The sequence below is a fragment of the Hyperolius riggenbachi genome, chromosome 2 (assembly GCF_040937935.1).
Source record: "Hyperolius riggenbachi isolate aHypRig1 chromosome 2, aHypRig1.pri, whole genome shotgun sequence".
NCBI lineage: Eukaryota > Metazoa > Chordata > Amphibia > Anura > Hyperoliidae > Hyperolius > Hyperolius riggenbachi.
Genome location: NC_090647.1, coordinates 345,822,168 through 345,845,906, shown reverse-complemented (window position 1 = coordinate 345,845,906; position 23,739 = coordinate 345,822,168).

The following is a 23,739-nucleotide window of genomic DNA, read 5'->3' as shown; positions in this document are numbered from 1 at the left end:
CAAGGCCAAAAAGCTAAAATTCTTCAAGGTTTAATTTTACTGCAAAAAAAAAATCACAGGGTACTCTGATTTCAAATTGCAAGGGCATACAATCAACATATAGAAATTAATGAAAGGTGAAAAAGTAAGTTTACAAGATAAATAGCTAAAACAGTGTCACCATTGCTGTAAAAAAAATTGTAGCACCTTCAAATTCTAAAGAAGGTGTAAACTTACTGTCAGCAATATAGTTACCTCTGCTGCGGGAAGCGGCATCACCGCTCCCGCGTCTGACGTCATCTTGCCCGTGGCGGCATCCCCGCAGGCTCCTCGATGCAGGGCTGGCATCTCTTCATTGCACAGGCATAGGATGTCACACGCACGCGACAGGCGGCGTGAACTTTATGCACTGAGGAGGCGAGTCAGCTGACACGCCGGTCAGCTGACCTCGGCTGTCACCTCCGCAGTGCTGATTGGTCGGCTCGCTCTGGGCGGGTCTTGTGGAATAGCTGCCTGTACTTAAAGAGGAACTCCAGTGAAAATAATTTAATATAAAAAGGTGCTTAATTTTTACAATAATTATGTATACATGATTTAGTCAGAGTTTGCTCATTGTAAAATCTTTCCTCTCCCAGATTCACATTCTGACATGTATTACATGGTGACATTGTTACTGTGGGCAGATTATGTAGCTGTTCTGGCTTTAACAGACAGCTATAAACAGCCATTTCCTGTGTGTGTCATTGTTACATTGTGGCAGTTTGCCCAGAGTACCGTACGGTACCAGAGCCTCTTGTGGGAGGGGTTTCAGCACAAAATCAGTCATACAGCGCCCCCTGATGGTCTGTTTGTGAAAATCATTATATTTTTCATGTAAAAGTGGGTATCAGCTACTGATTGGGATAAAGTTCAATTCTTGGTCGGAGTTTCTCTTTAAGCTCGGGGCTTTTAGTAGCTCGTTGTCTGTTGTTGCTTAAACTTTGCAGTAAAAGCTCTCAGACCTTAGTTAGATCCGTGTGTGCTTGATCCGGCAGGACCCCAGGGATTTACACTTAGCTTAGGAATATTATATTATTGTAATTGATTTACTGTGTATGACTCTTTGCCTGAACCTTTGATTATCCTCTCTGCCTCTCGATTCTGTACCTTGCTTATCTGATCTGCTGCCGACCTCGGCCCGACCTCCACTCTGATTTTGCCTGCTGATTCTGTACTTTCACCCATCTGATCTGATACCGACCTCGGCCTGTTTACTTACCTCGATTTTGTCTGACGATTTTGTACTGCTGCTGACCGACCTGTTACTGACCATGCTTGTACGACCACCCTCTGATTAGTGATAGCTCCAGCCACCTAAGGGCTATCACTAAAGGAAGACTCCTAAATATTACTGTGCACTAATACACGTGTGATCACACTCTGAATAAAGTACTGACTACGGTTCTGATAGAGCACGTTCTGATCATCAGATACGCCACTGATCATTACACTTACTCTTTCACTTTGTATGGCCTCCTCCTCCCGATTGCCATACCAGTCCTCTCCAGATAAGTAGTAATTTTTGGCACATTCATTATTCCACTTGGAATGGATGACCAACATTTTTACCACATTTATAAACATTTTAACAAAAACTGCAATTTTAGTATTTTTATTAAAAAAAACAACATAAAAACAGTTGGGAATTATGATTCTAAAAAAATATTGAAGGAGAATTTACTCACATGACCTAGGCTATTTCTTGACCTAAATGCCTGAGCAACTTCAATAACTGATCTCTTCCACCTTCTGTACCATGATTAATGTGACATAAAGCTGGTGTGTTTGTCATCACAGAAGCGAACCCAAAGCTCTCATTCTTGGAGTCCCATCAAACTCCAAAAAGAGGGAAGAAAAAAATGCAACCGTTCTTCTAATCGGTTGCCAAAGTTCAGAGACTTCCTCCTGCAGCTGTTCCATCTAAGTCAACTTCTTCTTAAAATGTTCTTCTCCTGTGTTGTCTCACTGCCAATGCTTTTAGCTAGATCAGTCTAATAATCCAGCGTCCTCAAACTATAATGCATTTAACTTCTCCAGTGAAATAAATCTGTTAGGTACCTTTCTTCTTTTTATGATTCATATCATAAGTGGTATTCTTCTTCCATGCTCAATTAAGGCCAAAAAGCTTAAATTCGTCCACGGTTTATAATAACGCAAAAAAATCGCACGATACTTAAATTTTAAACTGCAAGGGCATACAATCAAAATATTGATATTAGACTGCCTCCTGCAGCTTTTTGATCCAGTCATGCTGCTGGTTCACCTGGACCTTCTAGTGCACACAGATTAAGAGCTACGCGCGCGCGCGCGACAGGCGACAGGACCTTTATGCTAGTAGAAATGGAGTCAGCTGATCAAGCCGATCAGCTGACTTCTGCTATGCTCCGGATTGGCTGAGTGACTGGGGCGGTGCTGTGGAGCGCTCTGAGTATTTATAGGACTTGCCTGTCAGTTGCAAGTTGTCTGCTGTTGCGAATGCTTACGTGTGAGTGCCCAGACCATAGTCAGATCTTATAGTGTGTTAGAACCGGCTGGAGCTGGGAATTCACACTTAGTCAGATTCCGTTGATAGCCTTAAAACATTATTGTATTGTAGACTTGTATACCATCTGTTAGTCTAGTTCCCAGGTGTTGGAACCAAGGACTCCACACCTAGACTAGGAGATTACTACTGTTCACCTGTTAGTCTAGTTCCCAGGTGTTGGAACCAAGGACTCCACACCTAGACTAGGATTGTTATATATTACTGTTTACCTGTTATGATCTCTGGCTTTCCTGACCACTCTCCTGCTTACTGATTCGGTACTTCCGCCTATCTGCTAAACTGTTGCCGACACTGCCTGTACATGGATACCGAATCAGTCTTCCGTCTCTGTACTTTATCTGTCCGTATGTTGCTGACCTTGCTTGTCTGACCTTTCTGGCTGTCACCTAACCCTCAGGTGATCAGCCTTACTGTACTGTTTGTGACATTTGCTCCTCATGTGTTCATTAGCTGCAAGCTCAGTCTTATGGTCACCTGCTCCTCAGGAGATCATCTTGCAGCACAGTCAGTGGTCCCTGCCCCTCAGGGGTCCACTGACTGCAGTACAGTCTGATTCCCTGCTCCTCAGGGAATCCTCAGCTGCTGTACAGTCTGATCCCCTGCTCCTCAAGGAATCCCTGGCTGCAGTACAATCATATTGTCTCATTCCACCAGTTATCACCCTTGCAGTCCTGTCAATGGTCCCTGCTCCTCAGGTGTCCACTGGCTGCAGTTCAATCTGAATTCCCTGCTCCACAGGGAATTCTTTGCTGCAGTCCAGTCTGTATTTCCTTCTCCTCAGGAGATCATCTTGCAGCACAGTCAGTGGTCCCGGCCCCTCCGGAGTCCACTGGCTGCAGTACAGTCTGATTCCCTGCTCCTCAGGGAATCCTTGGCTGCAGTAGTGTCTGTATCTCCCGTTTCTCGGGAGATAACTTCTCCTATTACTGTTGCACCAAACACAATACCACATTACGTGTCCTGTGTCTAGCTATACTAGTATTATTGGTGATTCTGCAGATCACCACATAATCAGGTATAGCATCTGTATTATTGGTGATACTGCAGATCACCAATAATCAGAAAAAAATCAGTGTTTCTGACACCAATCGTCACAGTATGATACTCAGATTTCAAACTGCAAGGCCATACAATCAAAATATTGATATTAGACTGCCTCCTGCATCTGTTCGATCCAGTCAATTTCTCTTAAAATGCTCCTCTTCTGTGTAGTGTCATTGCTAATGCTTTCAGCTAGATCAGTCGATTAAACCAGCATCCTCAAGTTATGTAGCATTTAACTTTTCCAGTGAAATAAATCTGTCCGGTACCTTCCTCCTTTTTATGATAATTAAATCATAAGTGGTATTTTTCTTCCATGCTCCATTTAAGCCTAAAATCTTGAATTCTTCCAGGGTTTATAATAGCGCAAAGATTTGTATGATACTCAGATTGCAAACTGCAAGGGCATACAATCTAAATACTGATTTTAGACTGCCTCCTGCAGCTGTTCGATCCAGTCAATTTCTCTTAAAATGCTCCTCTTCTGTGTAGTGTCATTGCTAATCCTTTCAGCTAGATCAGTCGATAAATGCAGCATCCTCAAACGATGTAGCATTTAACTTTTCCAGTGAAATAAATCTGTCAGGTACCTTCCTCCTTTTTATGATTTAAATCATAAGTGGTATTCTTCTTCCATGCTCCATTTAGGCCAAAAAGCTGAAATTCTTTCAGAGTTTATAATAGGGCAAAAAATTGCATGATACTCAGATTTCAAACTGCAAGGGCATACAATCAAAATATTGATATTAGACTGCCTCCTGCACCTGTTCGGTCCACTCAACTTCTCTTAAAATGTTCCTCTTCTGTGTTGTCTCACTTCTAATGCTTTTAGCTAGATTAGTCTAATAATCCAGCGTTCTCAAGCTATGTAGCATTCAACTTCTCCGGTAAAATACATCGGTCAAGCACCTTCCTTATCTCTAGGAAATGCTGCATGAGTGCTCTTTTTCTTCCACACTTCATCAAGGCCAAAAAGCCTAAATTCTTCAAGGTTGGATTTTACCGCAACAAATCGCACGATACTCGGATTTCAAATTGCAAGGGCATACAATCAACATATTGACATTAATTAAAAGTGAAAAAGTAAGTTTACACGATAAATAGCTAAAACAGTGTCACCACTGCTGTAAATAACAATTGTAGCACAATTAAATTCTAAACCAGGTGCAAACTTACTCTTTCACTTTGTATGGCCACCTCCTCCCCAATGCCATACCAGTCCTCTCCAGATAAGTAGTAATTTTTTGGCACATTTATTATTCCACTTGGAATGGATGACCAAAAATGTTGCCACATTTATTAACATTTTAACAAAAACCTCAATTTTAGTATTTTTTTAAACCGATAAAAACAGTTGGGCATTATGATTCAAAAAAAAATATTGAAGGAGAGTATACTCACATGACCTAGGCTATTTCTTGACCTAAAAGCCTGAGCAACTTCAATAACTGATCTCTTCCACCTTCTGTACCATGATTTATGCGACATAAAGCTGGTGTGTTTGTCATCTCAGAAGCGAATCCAAAGCTTTCATTCTTGGAGTCCCATCAAACTCCAAAAAGAGGGAAGAAAAAAATGCAACCGTTCTTCTAATCGGTTGCCAAAGTTCAGAGACTTCCTCCTGCAGCTGTTCCATCTAAGTCAACTTCTCCTTAAAATGTTCTTCTCCTGTGTTGTCTCACTGCCAATGTTTTTAGCTAGATCAGTCTAATAATCCAGCATCCTCAAACTATGTGGCATTTAACTTCTCCAGTGAAATAAATCTGTTAGGTACCTTCCTTCTTTTTATGATTCATATCATAAGTGGTATGCTTCTTCCATACTCCATTGAGGCCAAAAAGCATAAATTCTTCCAGGGTTTATAATAACGCAAAAAAATTGCACGATACTTAGATTTCAAACTGCAAGGGCATACAATCAAAATATTGATATTAGACTGCCTCCTGCAGCTATTCGATACAGTCAATTTCTCTTAAAATGCTCCTCTTCTGTGTAGTGTCATTGCTAATCCTTTCAGCTAGATCAGTCGATTAATCCAGCATCCTCAAGCGATGTAGCATTTAACTTTTCCAGTGAAATAAATCTGTCAGGTACCGACACATTTCAGCAGCAGCAGCAGCATCTGACCCTCCTGCCCATCCAGCAGCAACATTAGCACACCAGCAGCAGCAGTAGCAACTCACTGTCCCCCCCCCCCCCGGCAGCCAGTCCTCAGTGGCCTCATCAGCTCCCTCCACAGTGGCCTCCTCATCCTCCCGTGCAGGCGAATGCCGCCAGACCCTGCTCAGTGAGTCATTCCCCGGTGTGACCAAGGTGCTGCCTCCCGCCCACAGGTGCATCCGGGTGCTCTACGGGTTGCTTGCCCGGGCCTCCCAGCTCCTGCCATATTCCTTTGTGCAGCAAGGGAGTGACATGAGAGTGCTGCTGCAGTTTAGGATCCCGGATTGGCAAGTCCCCAGCCGCCACTACTTCTCCCGCAGGGCGATCCCAGCACTGCACCGCTTTGCCATGGCGAACGTGGACCGCGCACTCGATCATGCCATGAGTGCGCGGATCCACATAACCATGGATTAATGATGCAGCCGTTTTGGAACAGACCGCTATCTGTCCTTTACTGCCCACTGGGTCAGCCTGGTGGAAAGCCCGAGCAAGGAAGCAGCAGGTCCACCCTCGGGCGAATCAGTGGCAGCAGCGGCACCAGTCGCCCAGTATGTGGTGCCACCGTGCGGGGTCAGGGGTGAAGCAGCAGCTTCCACCGCCAAGCGATCCCATCTGAACAGCAGCGTGAAGGCCCGCCACTGCCAAGGGCTGCTGGAGATGAGAAGCCTGGGGAAAAACAGCAGCCAACGTGCTCCGGTACCTCAGGGAGCAGGAAAAGATGTGGCTGACCCCCAAAGGCCTCACAGTCGGATTGGTGGTGTCCGACAATGCCGCCAACCTGCTGGCTGCCATCAGCAGGGGTGACTTGGTCCACGTCCCCTGCTTGGCCCACGTCCTCAACCTGGTGGAGCAAAAGTTTATGCGCACCTACCAGGGGATGGAGGAGCTGTTAGAAGCAACGCAGAAAATTGTGCGCACTTTCCGCCGCTCATCTGTTGCCACATCAAAACTGGCAGACATCCTGCAGCTCAAGGGCCTGCCACGACACCGCCTCGTCATATATGTGCCAACTCGCTGGAACTCCACCCTGGTGATGTTGGAGCGGCTGGTTGAGCAGAGGAGGGCTGTCCAACGCTACATCTATGATGCCACTGTCGCCGGCAGCACCACCAAACTCCAGCTCCTCACCATCGCACAGTGAGGGCAGATGCAGCAGGTCTGCTTGGTGTTGGCTCCCTTCCTGCAGGGAACCAACCTGGTGGGCGAAGAACGGGCATCCCTCTGCCAGTGGGTGCCCTTTGTTTGTCTGCTGGACAGGGCACTTGGCGATTTGGTGGATTTGGGAGAGGAGGCCCTGAAGCAGCTGGAACAGCAGCCGCTTACGCAGTCCACTGCTGCACAGGTATTTGAGTCCCTGGAGGAGGATGAGGAGGAGTTGGAGGTGCTGGACGTTGCTGCTGAGGGGGAACAGCGGAGCGCAGCAGCAGTGGTGCGAGGGTGGAGAGAGGAGGAAGAGGCTCAGGAGCCAGAGGAGGAGGAGGACACTGACCCTGATGTCTCTGTTGGATGGACCACCCTGCTCCCCATGGCAGCGCACATGCTGCGCTGCCTGCACACAGACTCCAGGGTCAAGCAGATGCAAGCGAGGGAGGACGCCTGCATCAGTATGATCCTGGACCCATGGCTGAGGGGGAGGTGGGATCAGTTGCTGCCTACTAGAGACCGTGACCAGCGAACAAGGGAATTGCAGGAGATCCTTGTACGGCGATTGGAGGAAGCCTTCCCCCAGCCTTCCACCCCCTCTGTCCCTGTCCAGCCAGCACAGCAGCCGGTGCCTGCGGCCAGCAGCAGCGTCAGGCGCACAGGAGACCTGCTGTCATTGACGCAGGTGTTCTACATGAAGGTAGAGCAGCCGAGAGAGGAGGTGCGTGCAGCAGCCAGCTTCTCTCAAAGTCACAGCCAGCGCATGACCCGGATGGTGGCCGACTACATGGCGTCCTTCAGTGGGCTTGACCCCGGCAGCGCGGAGCCTGTGGACCCCATGGAGTACTGGGTGGAGCACTTGAACATCTGGAGTGAGCTAGCGCAGTACGCCCTGGAAGAATTGTCTTGCCCCCGTTCCAGCTTGCTGTCCGAGAGGAGCTTCAGTGTGGCCGGTGGCGTGGTCACCGAGAAGCGCTCTCGTCTGTCCCCAGAGGGTGTGGACAGGCTCCCATTTCTTAAGATAAACCAGGCCTGGATTGAAGGCACGTTCCAGGCACCTGTTGTCGGCGACAGGAGGACATGAGGTGCCTGGGAATTATTCTTTGACAACAACCTTCAGTCCCTGGGTCCTGATAATTTGGCCTGGTTTTTCTTTAGTTGCTATGGTACTAACGCTACGTACCATGGCCGTGACATGCCTGCTGCTGCCACACGTCACTCCTCCTCCTGCTGTATTTATTTATTTATGAATTTATTTATGTATTTATTGTATTTATAAAGCACCAACATATTACGCCACGCTGATTTTTATCCTCCTGCTGTCTGTGGTCCCACCGCCAGGGTCCACAGAATGCATTGCCTGCTGCCATACGTCACTCCTCCTCCAGCTGTATTTATCCTCCTGCTGTCTGTGTTCCCACCTCCAGGGTCCACAGAATTATGCGCTGCTGCCATGCGCCACCAGCTATTACGCCACTACAATAGCTATATACTGTTGTAAAAAAATTCGGAGGTGTCTGGGTTGAAAACTGTGCTGTCCCAGTTGTGCATTGGACATAATGTGGGCTTCACGACTGCTGTCTGGAACCTCCTGATGTTGGTGTTTATTTACAGCCGTGGTACCAACGCAAAGTACCATGGGCCCGTTACATTGCCTGATGCCACACATCACTCCTCCTCCTCCTGATGCTGCTGCTGTATTTATCCTCCTGCTGTCTGTGTTCCCACCGCCAGGGTCCACAGAATACATTGCCCGCTGCCATACGTCACTCCTCCTCCAGATGTATTTATCCTCCTGCTGTCTGTGTTCCCACCGCCAGGGTCCACAGAATTATGTGCTGCTGCCATGCGCCACCAGCTATTACGCCACGACAATAGCTATACTGTTGTAAAAAAAAAATAATAATTCTGAGGTGTCTGGGTTTAAAACTGTGCTGTCCCAGTTGTGTTGCTTGGACACAATGTGGGCTCCACGACTGCTGTCCGGAACCTCCTCCTGATCTTGCTGTTTATTTACAGCTGTGGTACCAACGCTAAGTACCATGGCCCTGTTACATTGCCTGCTGCCACACGTCACTCCTCCTCCTCCTGCTGCTGTTGCTGTATTTATCCTCCTGCTGTCTGTGTTCCCACTGCCAGGGTCCACAGAATACATTGCCTGCTGCCATACGTCACTTTTTTTGTTTTTGTTTAATTACACCTATTTAAATTTGATTTCTCTTTAAAAAAAACGCATCCGAATTCGCAAACACAATTTTTTTCCCAAATTTTGTTACCGGCCCCGAACCGAATTCGAATCCGAACCGAATTTTGGCAAACGCAACTGAATCCGAATTTTCCCCTGATCCGAATTCGGATGAACCCGAATCGAATTTTGGTACATTCGAGCATGCCTGCAAACAGCAATAGGAAGAACACCTGAGCTAAACCACACAAAAGAAAAGCCACCGTCCTTCTCCTCTTCCTCCTTCAGGTGCAGCATCTTCAGCCGCTTTCTCCCCTGCACTTTCACAGCCACCCTCCTCCACTCTGCCTCTGCCCTTGAGTGGTTCCTGCTCCCCTGCCCACAGCAGCCAGGTGTCCGTGAAGGAAATGTTTGAGCGGAAGAAGCCAATTTCTGCCAGTCGACCCCTTGTCTGCCGTCTGACAGCTGGCGTGGCAGAACTATTAGCTCGCCAGCTATTACCATACAAGCTGGTGGACTCTGAGGCTTTCTGTAAATTTGTGGCCATTGGGACACCGCAGTGGAAGATACCAGGCCGCACTTATTTTTCTAGAAAGGCGATACCCAAACTGTACCGTGAAGTTCAGAGGCAAGTGGTGTCATCTCTGGCGAACAGCGTTGGGTCAAGGGTCCACCTGACCATGGATGTCTGGTCTGTCAAGCACGGTCAGGGCCGCTACATTACTTACACAGCCCATTGGGTCAACCTGGTGAACAATGGCAAGCAGGGAGTACGTGGCTGCGCAGCGGACCAACTAGTGACACCTCCACGGCTTGCAGGCAGGCCTCTTGCCACCTCCTCTCCTTCTCCTCCTACTCCTCCTGCTACATCCTGCGACTGCTGTCCAAAACCTCCTGATCTTGGTGTCTTTATTTACAGCTGTGGTACCAACGCGCTAAGTACCATGGCCCAGTTACATTGCCTGCTGCCACACGTCACTCCTCCTCCTGCGACTGCTGTATTTATTTATTTATTCATTAATTTATTTATGTATTTATTGTATTTATAAAGCGCCAACATATTACACCACGCTGATTTTCATCCTCCTGCTGTCTGTGTTCCCACTGCCAAAGTACACAGAATACATTGCCTGCTGCCATACGTCACCCCATCCTCCTCATGATGTATTTATCCTCCTGCTATCTGTGTTACCACCACCAGGGTCCACAAAATTATGCACTGCTGCCATGCACCACTAGCTATTACGCCACTACAATAGCTATACTGTTGTAAAAAAAAATAAAACATTCTGAGGTGTCTGGGTTGAAAACTGTGCTGTCCCAGTTGTGCATTGGACACAATGTAGGCTTCACTACTGCTGTCCGGAACCTCCTCCTGATCTTGCTGTTTATTTACAGCCGTGGTACCAACGCTAAGTACCATGGGCCCCGTTACATTGCCTGCTGCCACACGTCACTCCTCCTCCTGCTGCTGCTGTATTTATCCTCCTGCTGTCTGTGTTCCCACCGCCAGGGTCCACAGAATACATTGCCTGCTGCCATACGTCACTTTTTTTTGTTTTTGTTTAATTACACCTAATTAAATGTGATTTCCCTTTTAAAAAAAACCGCATCCGAATTCGCGAACACACATTTTTTACCAAATTTTGGTACCGACCCCGAACCTCCTCTCCTTCTCCTCCTACTCCTCCTGCTACATCCTCTTTGCTGTCATCATCCTCCTCCTCCTTGGCTGAGTGGCAGTTCAACTCTAGTGGTGCTGCCATCTCCTCTCCCGCTACACAGCCCCATCTCCCCAGAGCCTATGCCGCATGCCAGGTATGACGGTGTCACACCATCTTAAACATGTCTTGCCTTAAAGCAGAGAGTCACACTGGACCAGCTCTCCTGGCTGCTCTTAACAAACAGGTGGAGCACTGGCTGACCTCGCACCAGCTGGAGATCGGCAACGTGGTGTGTGACAATGGCAGCAATCTCCTTTCCACTTTGAATTTGGGAAAGCTGACACATATACCCTGCATGACACACGTGTTGAATCTGGTCTTTCAAAGATTTGTGTCAAAGTACCCAGTCTTAGAGGGCATCCTAAAGCAGGCCAGGAAGTTGTGTGGGAATTTCAGTCGGCCTTGCCCGGCCATGGCACGCTTTGCGGACATTCAGTGGAGAAACAACTTGCCTGGAATTCGACCCTGCTCATGTTCTCTTGCCTGCTAGAACAGGAGAAAGCCGTCACCCAGTACCTGTACAATTACAGTAGAAGGACACAATCTGGGGAGATTGGGATGTTCTGGCCACCGAACTGGACACTGATGCGAAATGCATGCAGGCTCATGTGGCCGTTTGAGGAGGTGACCAACCTGGTGAGTTGCACTGAAGGCACCATCAGCGACTTGATCCCCTATGCTTACTTCCTGGAGCGTGCCATGCGTAGAGTGGTGGATCAAGCTGTGGAGGAGCGTGAAGAGGAAAAGTTACGGCAGGAAGAGTTGTGGGTGCAATTTTCATCTGAACCAGTTATTTCCTCAACACCTGCGGCAGCACTGAGGAGGGAGGAGAAGGAAGAAGAGGAGTCATGTGGGGAAGAAGAGGAGTCAGACTCGGATGATGAGAAAGGTGTTTCTGTGGAGGAGGAAGAGGCGGCGGCAGAAGAACAACCGCAGCAGCCGTCACAGGGGGCTTGTGCTGCTCCACGTTCCCATGGTATTGTTCGTGGCTGGGGGGAGGAAGAGGACTTACGTAACATCACTCAGGAAGAGCAAGAGGAGATGGATAGTTCGTCTGGATCTGACTTTGTGCAGATGGCGTCTTTCATGCTGAGCTGTACTGGGTGGCCACGCTACTACACCCTCGGTACAGGCACAAAGTGGCGGGCCTGTTACCAACTCACCTGAAGGCAGAAAGGATGCAGCACATGCAGAACAAGCTTGCAACTATGCTTTACAATGCGTTTAAGGGTGATGTCACAGTACAACGCAATAAAGGTACCACTGCCAGTAATCCTCCTACCATGTCCACACAGGCAAGGACAGGACGCTCCAGCTATCTCATGGTGATTTTGGACATGCAGACATTCTTCAGTCCAACGCCTTGCTATAGCCCTTCGTGATCCACCCTCCACCAATGCCTGGACCGGCAGGTAGCCGACTACCTGGCCTTAAGTGTGGATGTAGACACTGTGAGCAACGATGAACCCTTGGACTACTGGGTGCGCGGGCTTGACCTGTGGCCAGAGCTGTCCCAATTTGCCATCCAACTTCCGTCTTGCCCTGCCGCAAGCGTCCTGTCAGAAGGGACCTTCAGTGCAGCTGGAGGCATTGTCACTGAGAAGAGAAGTCGCCTAAGTCACAAAAGTGTTCAGTACCTCACCTTTATCAAAATGAACGAGGCATGGATCCCGGAGGGCTACTGCCCACCCAAAGACTAAGTCAGTCCCCACACACAGCATCTCTGCTTGCACGCCGTGTGACTGGCTGCCTGCCCCAAGACTAAGTCGCTCCCCACACAGCACCTCTGCCCGCCGGTTGCTTGACTGCCTTCTCCGCTACCACCAACAGGGTCCAGGACCCAAGGCGGATTTTTTAGGCCACTGCTAGCAGCGGCCGCTATAATAATTTTTCTGGGCGTTGTGACAGGGTGTCAAAATGTTTAGCCGAGAAAGTGCTGGATGGGGTATATATTACACCAGGATTCATGTGTTAAGGCTCCAGGAATATTGTGGTTGTCTTCCTTCCTGAAGCCTGTTGGGAAAGAAGGAAACCAGTGTAGGGTCCTGGAGCTGGTCAGGGAAGAGTTGGGTGGGTTCCCTAACCACCCGGAGCCAGTCCGGGTTTTATATATCTGTGTGCTGATCACACAGGTGGAGTATTTAAGTCAGCAGGCCTGACATAGGGAAAGCTTCCTGTATGCAGTCTGCCTGAAAGCTGCAAAGGAAAAGGAGCTCTGACAGTGGCTACAAATGTCCTGAAATCTGCTAAAAACTGTAAGTTGCTCTGGTTTTTACTGACTATGATCACTTTTGTTGCTAGAATAGACAGTACAAAGGAGTGAGATAGGCAGGAGCCAGACGGCTTTGTTTTGTTTTTCCTTTTTGTTTGTTGTTTTAGAGCAACTTATGAATAAATCCGGAGCAACATACTGGCTGGTTTGATCCCTGCAAGCGAGTGTACCATTTCACAATTGGTGCTCGGATGCGGGCAGAAAGATTCCCTACCAAACGCATTTCATCTAGCAAGTTGGTTGCATTGCATCACATCTGCTATTTGAAAAACGATGGAAGATCTGGTGTTACGTTTGGCTCAACTTAGTAAGGCCCAGCAAAAAGCAAATGTACTTCAGCGGGAGACTAATGCACAGCAGGCTGCCCAGCAGGAGCCGCTGGCTGCACAGCAGGCTGCCCAGCAGGAGGCGCAGCAGGAAATTGTACGTTTGTTGAGTGCTCAGGTGACAGCCTTAGCTGAGGCAGCAGATAGTGATAGGCAAGTGCAAGCTGAAGCTGCCAGGAAAGACAGAGAAACCCTTGCAGAGGTTCTGCAACAGCTAAACTTGCGCCAGGAAGAATCTGGCATGGCCACTGGTAACAGTGGGTTGGTTAAAGCAAGCCATTTTCTCCAAAGATGACTCCACACGATGATGTCGAAGCATTTTTGAATACCTTTGAGCGTACAGCAGAGTGAGAGGTGTGGCCTAAGACCCAGTGGGCAGGGCTGGTTGCTCCATTTCTAACGGGTGATTCTCAGAAAGCCTATTTTGATTTGTCTGCTGAGGATGCTCAGGACTATGAGAAACTAAAACTAGAAATCCTCCGCCGGCTGGGTGTCACTCCAGCTGTGCGGGCCCAACGAGTGCACCGTTGGAATTGCCTGCCTAATAAGTCCCCCAGGTCACAGATGCATGATCTGATCTATCTTGTGCGAAAATGGTTACAACCTGAGATACTCACTGCACCCCAGATTGTAGAAAGGGTCACGATGGATCGGTTCTTGATGGCTCTTCCGCATGAATTAAGAAAGTGGGTTAGTCATGCTGATCCAAAGTCCGCAGATGAGTTGGTTGAGATGGTGGAACGCTACCTAGCGGCAGAAGGGTTTTTGGCGGGTGTGTCAGTTCCAGAAAACTTACCTACAAAACGGCGCCTGCCAGCCGCACCTGGAAGAGGCACATCACCCCTAAGTTCTCCTGGGGGATCTAAAACATGGATGAAGACCAACATGCATACCAGGTTTTCGAAAGATACGCTACCAGGCTCCAGTATCCAATGCTGGCGGTGTCAAGCGTGGGGGCATGTGGCTGCCAGGTGTCCTACAGTCACAGAGCCCATGGAGTGAGGAGCAGCACGGCGAATATCCTTCTTTGCCCATCCAGCGTGTCTGACATCTGCTGTGGCCCACATGGCACTGGTCAAAGTGGGTGGAAGGAGTGTGCAGGCCTTACTGGACTCTGGGAGCCTAGTTACACTGATACATTCAGATCTGGTAGCACCAGACTAGATGAAGAAACAGTGTATTGGTGTTTTGTGCATACATGGTGATGCAAAGAGTTATTGTACAGCTGTGGTCCCAATTGAAACCCAGTTTGGTGTAATATCCCATGACGTTCGGAAGTCTCAGCTGTAAGACTGGCCCCAGTTGAGCCTGACCAATTCCCTCTCTCTGTGTTAGTTGGGGACACTGAAAGGCCCCAGGAGGCTGTGGAAGACTCACCTATGCCGGAACTGGAGTATTGTCAGGATAACTTTGGCACGTCCCAGTTAAGGGATCCAACGTTATCTCATGCTTGGGAAAATGCGGCCATGATTAACCACTTGCCGACCGCACGCTTATACCGTGCGTCGGCAAAGTGGCAGCTGCCGGACCAGCGACGCAGTACTGCGTCGCCAGCTGCAGGCTGATTAATCAGGAAGCAGCCGCTCGCGCGAGCGGCTGCTTCCTGTCAAATCACGGCGGGGGGCTCCGTGAATAGCCTGCGGGCCGCCGATGGCGGCTCGCAGGCTAAATGTGAACACAAGCGGAAATAATCCGCTTTGTTTACATTTATACGGCGCTGCTGCGCAGCAGCGCCGTAAGGCTGATCGGCGATCCCCGGCCAATCAGCGGCCGGGGATCGCCGCCATGTGACAGGGGACGTCCTGTCACTGGCTGCACAGGACGGATAGCGTCCTGTGCAGCCTCGATCACCGGGGGGGGAGCAGGTAGGAGAGGGAGGGGGGAATTTCGCCGCGGAGGGGGGCTTTGAGGTGCCCCCCCGCCAGCCACACGCAGGCAGAAGAGATCAGACCCCCCCTGCACATCATCCCCATAGGGGGGAAAAAGGGGGGGCAATCTGATCTCTCTGCCTGCACCCTGATCTGTGCTGGGGGCTGTAGAGCCCACCCAGCACAGATCACTAAAAACAGCGCTGGTCCTTAAGGGGGGGTAAAGGGTGGGTCATCAAGTGGTTAATGGTGTTGCTCAGAGTACAGGATTGGAGAATGTGTATCCTCACTTTGTTGTCAACCACAACCTCCTTTATCGTGTTGATAATATAAGAGGTGAAATGGTGGAACAACTGGTTGTTCCTAGTTCACACAGAAAAATTGTGCTTGACCTGGCTCATAAAAATCCAATGGGAGGACACTTGGCAGCTGAGAAGACTCAGCTACGTGTTCTCCGAAGGTTTTTTTGGCCTGGGGTATTTGCTGAAATCAAACGTTATTGTGAGTCTTGCCCAGAATGTCAGTTGACGTCCCCTGCTCCTCATTTCCGGGACCCCTTGGTACCACTACCCATCATTGAGGTACCTTTTTACCAGATTGCGATGGATCTGGTGGGGCCCCTGGTGAAGTCTGCAAGGGACATCAATACATTCTGGTGGTGTTAGACTACGCCACAAGATATCCAGAGGCGATTCCCTTACGGAATACATCAGCTAAAACAATTGCCCAGGAACTGTTTCACATGTTTGCTAGAACAGGCATTCCCAAAGAGATCCTGACAGACCAGGGAACGCCCTTTATGTCTAGGGTAATGAAAGATTTGTGTAAATTACTGGGTATACAACAATTAAGGACATCAGTCTACCACCCTCAAACTGATGGGTTGGTAGAGCGATTCAATAAGACTCTCAAAAGTATGTTAAAAAAGGTGGTTGATGCAGACGGGAGAGACTGGGATTGCCTACTCCCTTACTTGATGTTTGCAGTTCGTGAGGTACCTCAGTCATCTACTGGGTTTTCCCCGTTTGAGCTTTTGTACGGGCGACACCCCCGGGGACTTCTAGATATTGCAAAAGAGTCGTGGGAAGAGGAGCCTTCTCCTCACCGCTCAGTTGTGGAACATGTTTTACAGATGCAGGACCGCATCACAGCAGTAATGCCCATTGTTCTGGAGCATATGAGGCAGGCTCAAGAAGCCCAGAGTCACATATATAATCGGGAAGCCAGACTCAGGGTTTTTGAGCCAGGTGATCGGGTCCTGGTTCTGGTTCCCACAGCTGAAAGTAAATTTTTAGCAAAGTGGCAAGGTCCCTATGAAATTGTGGAAAAAGTGGGGGATGTGAATTATAAAGTACACCAACCGGAAAAACGAAAAAAGATACAGATCTATCATGTTAATTTGATCAAGGCCTGGAAGGACCCTTTAGTCTCAATGGCAGCTGAGCGTCTCAGTCCTTCACTCCTGGGAGGAATTCCTGAGGTGAAGGTCTCGGAGGATTTATCTGGGTCACAAGCCCAATAAGTAAAAGAATTCCTCCTTAGAAATGCTGACGTGTTTTCAGATTTACCAGGTTGCACTCATGTCATTAAGCATGATATTGTTACAGATCCACAAGCTCGAGTTCGCTTGAAGCCATACCGTATTCCTGAAGCCCGCAGGCAGGCAGTAGCGGGGGAAATTCAGAGAATGTTGGAGCTAGGGGTTATTGAACCGTCACATAGTGAGTGGAGTAGCCCTATTGTCTTGGTACCAAAGCCTGATGGTTCATTGCGGTTTTGCAATGATTTTCGTAAACTTAACGAGGTCTCGAAGTTCGACACTTATCCGATGCCACGGGTGGATGAGTTAATAGAAAGATTAGGGCCAGCGAGGTACATTACCACCCTGGATCTAACCAGAGGGTACTGGCAGATTCCACTTACTCCAACTGCCAGAGAGAAGACAGCATTTTCTACCCCACAGGGCTTATTCCAATATGTGCGAATGCCGTTTGGGCTTCATGGGGCCCCAGCCACCTTCCAGAGGCTGATGGATGAGATCCTCAGACCACACCAGCGGCGTACCTTGACGATGTTGTAATATTCAGTTCGGACTGGGAAAGTCATCTTCCCAAAGTTCAAGTTGTGATAAACTCTGTTCGGCAGGCTGGTCTGACTGCTAATCCAAAGAAATGTGCCCTGGGCTTCGAAGCGGCACGATACTTAGGGTACATTATTGGAAAAGGCCTCATCAGACCCCAGGCTCAAAAGGTACAAGCAATCAAGGAATGGCCTCAACCTTGCACAAAAAAAACAGGTCAGGACATTTTTGGGCATGGTAGGATATTACCAGAGGTTTGTCCCAGATTTTGCCACCATAGCTGCCCCACTTACCGACCTAATCAAAGGCAAAAGCTCAGGGGGAATTACTTGGAACAAAGATGCTGAGGTTGCATTCTGTAGACTCAAGGAAGTGTTATGCAGTGGGCCAGTCTTGATTGCTCCTGATTTCAAAAGAAAGTTTGTGGTACAAACGGATGCTTCCAATGTGGGCCTAGGAGCTGTGTTGTCACAGATGGTGCAGGGAGAGGAGCATCCAAAAGACAAACAAAGACAAACACTTATATAGCGCTTTTCTCCTGTCAGACTCAAAGCGCCAGAGCTGCAGCCACTAGGACGCGCTCTATAGGCAGTAGCAGTGTTAGGGAGACTTGCCTAAGGTCTCCTGCTGAAATAGGTGCTGGCTTACTGAACAGGCAGAGCCGAGATTCGAACCCTGATCTCCCATGTCAGAGGCAGAGCCCTTAACCATTACACTATCCAGCCACTGCAGTGGTATACTTGAGTAGAAAATTAACTCCGGCTGAGAAAAACTATAGTATTGTGGAGCGTGAGTGTTTAGCCATCAAATGGGCCTTGGAGGCGTTACGATACTATCTGCTTGGCCGTAGGTTTCGTTTGGTGACTGATCACTCTCCCCCTTACCTGGATGGCACAAGCAAATGGTCAGAATGCGAGAGTGACTCGCTGGTTTCTGTCTCTACAAGACTACAACTTTTCAGTGGAGCACAGGGCAGGAAAGCTGCAGGCTAATGCTGATGCTCTCTCCCGCACTTATTGTATGTTTATGAAAAGTGTTCGTACCCACGGGTTCGAACAGAGGGGGGAGGTATGTGACAGGGTGTCAAAATGTTTAGCCGAGAAAGTGCTGGATGGGGTATATATTACACCAGGATTCCAGCAATTCATGTGTTAAGGCTCCAGGAATATTGTGGTTGTCTTCCTTCCTGAAGCCTGTTGGGAAAGAAGGAAACCAGTGTAGGGTCCTGGAGCTGGTCAGGGAAGAGTTGGGTGGGTTCCCTAACCACCCGGAGCCAGTCCGGGTTTTATATATCTGTGTGCTGATCACACAGGTGGAGTATTTAAGTCAGCAGGCCTGACATAGGGAGAGCTTCCTGTATGCAGTCTGCCTGAAAGCTGCAAAGGAAAAGGGGCTCTGACAGTGGCTACAAATGTCCTGAAATCTGCTAAAAACTGTAAGTTGCTCTGGTTTTTACTGACTATGATCACTTTTGTTGCTAGAATAGACAGTACAAAGGAGTGAGATAGGCAGGAGCCAGACGGCTTTGTTTTGTTTTTCCTTTTTGTTTGTTGTTTTAGAGCAACTTATGAATAAACCCTGAGCAACATACTGGCTGGTTTAACCACCCTGGCGTTCTGATTAAATCGCCAGGGTGGCTGCGGGAGGGTTTTTTTTAAATAAAAAAAAAACTATTTCATGCAGCCAACTGAAAGTTGGCTGCATGAAAGCCCACTAGAGGGCGCTCCGGAGGCGATCTTCCGATCGCCTCCGGCGGCAAGAGATAACACGGAAGGCCGCAATGAGCGGCCCTCCGTGTTTCGCTTCCCTCGTCGCCATGGCGACGAGCGGAGTGACGTCATGGACGTCAGCCGACGTCCTGACGTCAGCCGCCTCCGATCCAGCCCTTAGCGCTGGCCGGAACTGTTTGTTCCGGCCACGCTGGGCTCGGGCGGCTGGGGGGACCCTCTTTCGCCGCTGCACGCGGCGGATCGCCGCGCTGCAGCGGCGATCAGGCAGCACACGCGGCTGGCAAAGTGCCGGCTGCGTGTGCTGCTTTTTATTTGGTTGAAATCGGCCCAGCAGGGCCTGAGCGGCAGCCTCTGGCGGTGTTGGACGAGCTGAGCTCGTCCAGACCGCTCAGCAGGTTAATCCCTGCAAGCGAGTGTACCATTTCACAGCGTCTACATGCCTGCCTAATTTTTCTGGCTGCACTGCGGGCGGCTGCAACAACAAAACAAAAGGCATGTACATGTGCCCATCCCCCTTCGTGATCATTTCCTCCTCCTTTTGTGTCCTACCTGATCTTGCACCTCCATTACTGTGAACCCATGCTATGCATCTGAGTGAACCTAACTTGCCTAATCTCCATGCTCCATCCAGTGACTGAATAAGCATTACCTGGTACTCATACTATGGTGTGTTATCTGTTTTTCTTGTATTCCTGTATTGTCATATTGCTGTATGTCACCCCTAAATATTGTCTGCAACCTAAATTAATGTTCAGCGCTGTGTAATATGTTGGCGCTTTATAAATACAATAAATAAATAAATAATAAATAAATAATTACCTTGCCGCGGTGAAGGGGCTTGCGTATCACAATGAAGCAATGACCGCCGGCTATATGAGTGTCTCGGGGGTTGGCACACTAAAGATAATAAGGTCGTTGCTTCATTGTGGTCAGACCAAATTTGATCAGCTGGACAGTCACTGTTCTGCCATTTAGCTACATCAGCTAGGCGACCATATGGGCTGTAAAGCCACCAACACCTTCACTCTCGTCATGGTGCGCACCAGTCCAGTACGGCCGTCACTACACAAACAGCTGTTTGCAGTCACTGCATACCTTTCACTGCATCTGTGACTGTACATTGTATTATGCCTGGCAGCCAGTGCATACCTTTCACTTGAATGTATGGCAGACTTGCCCTGCAGAACAGATTCTCGTAAAAGGAGGGAGATGATGGAATAATTGACCTCCAAACCAGATTCTCGTTAAAGGATTTAAAGTTGATTCATTACATCAGGGCCTCGAAAGTCCTCCTGTATTGTTATTTTTGGTCACTACCTCGGGACGTGCATGCCTGCCTGCTGCCCTCCTTGGATTTGTAGTGGTAGCCGTTTATCAGACTCCAGACCAGAATAGAACCCTCATTCCCCGGCCATTACCCATGGTCACTCCCAAATGGCAGACTTGCCCTCCATAGGATTCTCCTGGAAGGCTCATGGTGTAAAAATTGGCCGCCATAGGTTCTCGTTACAGGATTTAAAGTTGATTCATTACATCAGGGCCTCGAAAGTCCTCCTGTATTGTTATTTTTGGTCACTACCTCGGGGCGGGCATGCCATGCCTGCTGCCTTCCTTGCCTGGCTGTGTGGTGGTAGCCGTTTCTTAGGCCCCAACTCCGGACCGGAATAGAACCAGGATTCCCCAGCCATTACCTGTGGTCACGCACGATGGCAGACTTGCCCTTCATAATAGATTCTCGCCTCCTTGAGAAGGAGACCAACCTGGTGAATCGCAGTTAAGGCACTATCAGACTTGCCCTCCATAACAGATTCTCGTTAAAGGATTTAAAGTTGATTCATTTCACATACACAGCAGGGCCTTGAAAGTCCTCCCGTATTGTTATTTTTGGTCACTACCTCGGGGCGGGCATGCCATGCCTGCTGCCTTCCTTGCCTGGATGTGTGGTGGTAGCCGTTTCTTATGCTCCAACTCCGGAAAGGAATAGAAACCGGATTCCCCGGCCATTACCCATGGTCAGTCACCATGGTACTGAGAAAGTACCATCGAAAGTTTCACACAGTTGAATGAATGGCAGACTTGCCCTCCATAAAACATTCTTGGCAAATGCTTTCAAGTTGGTTTGTCTTCCGCTGGGTCAAGGGTCCATCTGACTACAGATGCCTGGTCTGCAAAGCACGGTCAGGGCAGGTACAGCATGGGTCTCAGGCTCCCACTTCGGACCGGAATCGAACCTTGATTCCCTGGCCATTACCCGTGGTGACAATGGCAGACTTGCCCTCCATAACAGATTCTCGTTGCAGGTACTGAACAGCAAGTAGAAAATGTAATAAAAAAAAAATAGATGTAAGCTAAGCTTTAACAATGGTAGAAAAAGAACCATCGAAAGTTGATAAGGTAGTCAGACATTACCTGATATTACTGAGGAAGAGCAATCTCGCCATGTTGCGCACCAGTCCGGCACGGCCGTCACTACACAATCAGCTGTTTGCAGTGCGTTACACAGTGAGTTTGGTCTGTCAGTGTGAAGCAGTACACTAATTACACTCCCTGATTGATGTATACACATGCAAGATGTTTTAAAGCCTGCAATTTAGCATTCAATGTGATTTCTGCCCTTAAAACGCTGCTTTGCGTCAAATCCAGATTTTTCCCCGGGACTTTTGGCATATATCCCACTCCGCCATGCCCCCCTCCAGGTGTTAGACCCCTTGAAACATCTTTTCCATCACTTTTCTGGCCAGCATAAGTGTTTCTAGCTTTCAAAGTTCACCTCCCCATTGAAGTCTATTGCGGTTCGCGAAAGTTTGCGCGAACCGAACCTTTCGCAGAAGTTCGTGAACCCGGTTCCTGAACCAAAAATTGGAGGTTTGACTCATCTCTAGCAGGAAGTGCTTTGGTCAGCGGAAAGCAGAAGAAACCCTCATATATGAACAGTCCCATAAGGATTCATTGCACAAGCGCTTTTAGGGCTTTTAGGGAGAATTTGAAAATCACCGGCGCTTAACTACTAGCCGACCACTCCACGCCAATTGGCATGAACGCAGTGGCAGCCCCAGGACCGCTCCACGCTGATTGGCGTGAACGGCTTTCCATGGGGCTAGCAGGAGATCACAGGTGCATTTCCACTTGGAAGGCAGAGCTCCGTTCCGCCTTCAGTCTCCCAGCGGCAATCGCCACTCGGAGACGGTTAGACAGCGATCTATAAACATTGTACAGCGCTGCGATCTACAGCAGCGCTGTACTGGGGACAGCCACGTGAAGCCTATGACAGCCGATCACGCTGATTGGCTGGTGGGGGAGAGGGAGGGATATAAAATAAATACTATTTATTTATTATTATTTTTACTCCCTCCCTCCCCCCGCCAACCAATCAGCGTGATCGGCTGTCATAGGCTGCAGCCTATGACAGCCTATGACAGCGGATCACTTCCGCAGCTACAGAGGTGACAGCTGTGTCACACGGCTGTCCCCAGTACAGCTCTGCCTTAGATCGCAGCGCTGTAAGGGGTAATTTGGCATCTAACAGTCTCCTAGCGGCAGAGCTCTGCCTACCAAGCGGAAAATTTATATGGAGATGATGGCTTTGCAGCAATGCTAAGTCAATGGTGGTTCGAGTACAGTGAGGAAAAAAGGTGCATATGTCTAACCCATCTTCATTTTGGGAAGCTGCAAAGTCAGTAATGCGAGGTAGAATTATGGCATACGTGGGAGGGAAAAAGAAACATACACAGGAGCAATACACAAAAGCATTAGAACAAGTTATAGAGGAAGGACGCATGCGCGGCTACAGCAAGATGGCCGCATAGACTCGGAGCTCCGGCCCCACGCAGCCCACTCACCGCCGCTTACAGCTTCTTCTCCGCCTCTATAGCGCGGCACAAACCCGGGATCCCCCTCCGAACACTCAGGCAACCAGATGGCGGCGAAATCGGGCACCAAAACGGCCCCGCAGACAGGAGCCATGGAACGCTACCTCCGCACTCCAGACAGCCAAGATGGCGCCGGCCTCGCTGAACAGCCTGACGCAGCTCTCTCTCAGCAGGCCTCACAGGCCCCACAGTCCCCATCTTCGGCTCCCCTGACGGCTGATCTACTGGAGGCCACTCTAGAAAGACACTACCGCTCCCTCCACGACTCCCTCCAACAGGTAATCCTCACAGCAGTAAATGACCTGAAAAGGGACATGAATAGCCTAGGGGAACGCACTAGCACACTAGAGGGAAAAATGGACGCTCTTAATATAAAGCACAAGGATATAGAAGAAGATCAGAAACTGATGCAGTCTGACATTAAATTCTTAAGAAACGCGCAGGAAGACCAGGAAAATCGAGATAGGAGACAGAATCTGAGAATTAAAGGTATATCTATGTCTGTGAGCCCTGACCAAATGAGCCCATATCTGACTGATCTCTTTAAAACATTAGCACCAGATATACCCATTGAACTCTGGAGAATGGATCGTGCTCATCGCTCGCTAGGGGAGAGGCAGACTGCTTCACAAAGGCCCAAAGATGTAATAATTCGCATGCATTACTATGAGGCAAAAGAGGCCCTCCTAAAAGCAGCACGCAAAGCGTCTCCGCTTTCATTTAAAGGGGACGACCTCTCCATCTTTACAGACCTATCCCTCATCACCCTGGCAAAACG